Source organism: Ipomoea nil, unplaced genomic scaffold (assembly GCF_001879475.1).
Source record: "Ipomoea nil cultivar Tokyo-kokei standard unplaced genomic scaffold, Asagao_1.1 scaffold2516, whole genome shotgun sequence".
Classification (NCBI taxonomy): domain Eukaryota; kingdom Viridiplantae; phylum Streptophyta; class Magnoliopsida; order Solanales; family Convolvulaceae; genus Ipomoea; species Ipomoea nil.
The window spans coordinates 1-3,917 of NW_017618944.1; positions in this window are offsets into that span (position 1 = coordinate 1).

Sequence of the window (3,917 nt, forward strand, 5' to 3'; positions counted from 1 at the left end):
CCGCCCCTCTAAGCCGGCCCTGAGCATGATCAAGTGAGATTGGCAACAAGGGGGTGGCAATGGAGTTATTAACTTCCATGACTTACATACTGACTGAAAGGCAAGATAGTCACTAATAACTAAGCGTGAGAGTATAGGAGACAACAGTTCATTGTTCAAGCTTGACCATGATCTTTCTTCACTACATGCATCCATGTTGTTACTCGTCATCATGTTGTATGGTAGCTTTGCCTATTAATTTCATGCAAAAATAAAAATAAAATTTAAAAACACAAATATGTGAAAACATTTACTCCAAAACTACATGTGAATAGGTATCATGCATGAAGTTTTATATTTAAAAAAAAAAATCCAAAAGAAGAAGAATGCAATCATTGATATAAAAATATTAATTATCATATGTAACGAAATTTACCTAATATTTGCTATCAAATTTATATTTATATTACATCATAGGTAAGGAGTGCAACATTACCTAATGTTTTTACGCTTAGGGTCAATAAGGAAGCTTTTCCAACCATAATAATCAAATAAAAATAGATACAATAATTTTGATTTACGAGGAAATCCACAAATGATTTGAAAGGAGGAATTATTGAGACTAACTGACATCTTAATCGCACAAAAAAATTAAACATAAAATTTTATTTTGATCACTCCGTACGTGGGTTTCAATTCAAAAGGAACGATATGCTGGATTAATGAATAAGGGTAGGTTACGTTTAAATTCCTAGCAAAATTAAATCACTAGGAACACGCACTATGATAAGATAATCACCTCATTGGCACATGCATAAACATCCAAGTTAAAAAGATAAAGCAACACAAAATCTTGAACAAATAAAACACATGATGTGATATATAAGCTAAGCAAGATTTTATTATTTATGTTTGAGTAACTAGAAAAATTCGCAGTCACTATTTAATAATGCGCATTGAATAAACTCCAACATGTGATCCTAGATGATAAATGATCACAAGAAATTTAAAAAATAAACGATTGACTCAAACCAAGAAAGACAATAAGCACCTATACATACTACTTTGAATTAACAATAAAAAGAAAAAACAATGCATTGCATAATTTTAAAAAGAAAAGTAGCTAACCTTTAATTTGTCATAAAATAAAATATTCAGCTTCTTCTATTATTGATTTTATGACCGTCAACGACTGACCAACATCACCCTTAAAATAACAAGTATATAGAAAAATATAGAGAGAATATATGTATTTTGAATTGCTTAGAAGTGCTTGTGAATCATGGAAATTGCCTCCTCTTTCCCCATGTATATATGGGGGAGTTTATTTATACATATTTTGGGCCTAGAGTCTTACAAGGAATAAGAATCCAAGATTGTCTCATATTGGGAGTCTTTGTTACATTGAGAATAATAAGCCGTAATCCTATTACACTAGGAATTATGAACCCAATCCTTATTACATTATGAATAATAGGCACAATCCTTTACAAATTTTTTATAAGTTGCTCCGTATTATGTATCATTCTTGGACTTCCTTGATCCAGTTATTTTATTGGGCCGATCCATGTGGCTCAGACCTAGTATACCATCCATCATCTAGTTTCCCAGTTTCTTGAGATTTCGCGAAGTCGATATCTCAGGAAAGTAGATTAACATGCATGTATCAAAGACAAAAAATTCTCCATTAGTCAATCCTGCCTATAAACCTGGGGCAGGAGGTGGCATCATCTCAATTTGAAAATTAGGTTATAGTCAATTTTAACTTGTTTGACAATTATTAGCTATTTGACTTGGTTAAACAACCCATATGAGTGTTTAATTAATAGCTTTTTGTAAGTAGCTTGAAAACACTAAATTTTAAAAAATTGCTCAATGCAACTTTTTGAAAAAGTCATTTTATATTACATGTAATCAGTTAACAGTTAATTTACCAAACATCTCTCTACAATCAGCTACTATCAACTAATCAAACTCACTAACCCAATCACAGTTATTTACCAAACACCCCTTAATTTTAATTTGAAATCATGTTGTTGTATATATGATGTAGCTAGGTGGGCGCAAAGGATTTAGCAACGTTGTCTGGAAGGTTAAGACGCACAAGGAAAGTTACTTCACCTTCACTTACCGCCCAGATGGTGACCAAGATGATATATATATATATATATATATATATATATATATATATATATAGACTAACAATCGTATAGGAACTCATTGTTAGATAGGAACATGAGAACTAATCTAAGCCGTTCATTTAAACCAATCTAAGGTGTTTGTTTTTTTTTTTTAGTTTTTTTTTTTTTTTTACCGTAGATTAGGATTGAATTGGCGGCTAGGGGCAGTTTGGTCTATTTACGTTGGCGCGTGTAGGGGTTCGCCTATATTTGTGCGTTTTTTTCGCGTATTGTGCTGAAGAAGCTCTCCGCGCTGAAGAAGTTTTCCGCGTTGTTGGGTGTTTTCGAAAATCTCACTGGACGTTGTCTTGGCCGATTGAAGTCCCCGTCGTCGTCCTTTCCGATCGTAGCTTCCTCTGAGATGGCTGGCGCGATTGTCGGAACCCTAAGCGCCCACGGCGGTCGACGAGGTTGACCTCTACTCCAGGTCGGTTTTTCCTTTTTTTTTTTTATTTTTTTTAATATATATGAGTTGTGTAGTTGTTTGATGCTAGTGTGGGTTTTTTTAGTTTGATTTTTGGTTTTTTTGAAGCCGGAGGGATAATATTTGGCTAGGGTTTTCTGGGTTTTGTTGGGTGGTGGTGCCGGGGGGTGTGTGGTGTTTTGGTGGGATAGCTTTCTATGCCTTTCGGATGGAGGTGGGGTTTGGGGGGGGGGGGGGGATAGTTTGGCCGAATAGTTGTTCTGCTGTTTGTTTGTTTTTTTTTTTTTTTAACTTGATTCGATATCATCTTTCATTTGTTTTACAATTACGATTGAACAACCTGAATGGTAATCAGTGTGGACGTATCTATGGACTTAGTATAATTAGAGGTGTCAAAATAGGCTGAAACTTGTTAACTAACCCTCACCCACCCTGCGATGGGGTATGTTATGGCCATAGGAAAGATGGCCTGCGGTAATGCCGTTTAATTATATCAAACTTCAGTTGATATGAATCTGGTGAAGTATCAAAACCGTTTTAATCCATAAAATATACTCTGGATTAAATAAAACAAAAGAGGAATGGAGGAAATTTCCAAAAGGTTACAATTTTACAATGTGAGTTCTTGATGTAAAGAGCCTATAGTTAGTCATCAAAGACTTTTCTGGCATCAAAAAGTTCTATGAACAGTGAACTTAGTCGAACCTGACTTGAGGAAGTGTTAACAGCTTTTATTTGGTATATGGTGCGTGCACATTTGCTTGTTTGTTTGTGCCATCTTGGTTTAGTGGGTTTAGTTGATTAGTTTCTGGCGGCTGCATTCTTTATTTCCTTTTTTTTTTTTTTTTTTTATATGGCCTCCGTGTTTCTAATTGCGTGTTTTTTTGTTCTTGTTTGGTGTAATGCATTGTTTGGTTTATCCTATCATTAAGTTAACCTTGTTTCGTTGTGCTGTTTTTGTGGTTGCAGAAAGATTTGTTGTCTGTGTTCCTCGATGATGAGGTTGATTTGCGATATGGGGCTGTTGTAAGGAGGATTATCCCGAGAAGGATGCAGATGCGTTGGAGTGATCCTCGTAACAAAGTGGATTGTGGGGTATTTGCAATGCGACATATGGAGTCTTTTTTGGGCCAATCGGTGAATGCATGGGATTGTGGTCTACAGAGGGGTGATACTAGGGGTCTTGAGTTGTTGAGGATGTCTTATATGCGGCAAATTTTGGCGAATGAGATTAATGCTCACCATTCGAAGAACATTCGGAGTGTAGTCCAATACCATGATACAATCGAACAAAGATAGTTTATGCTTTACGTTTCTTAGCAACGAGTTGATTA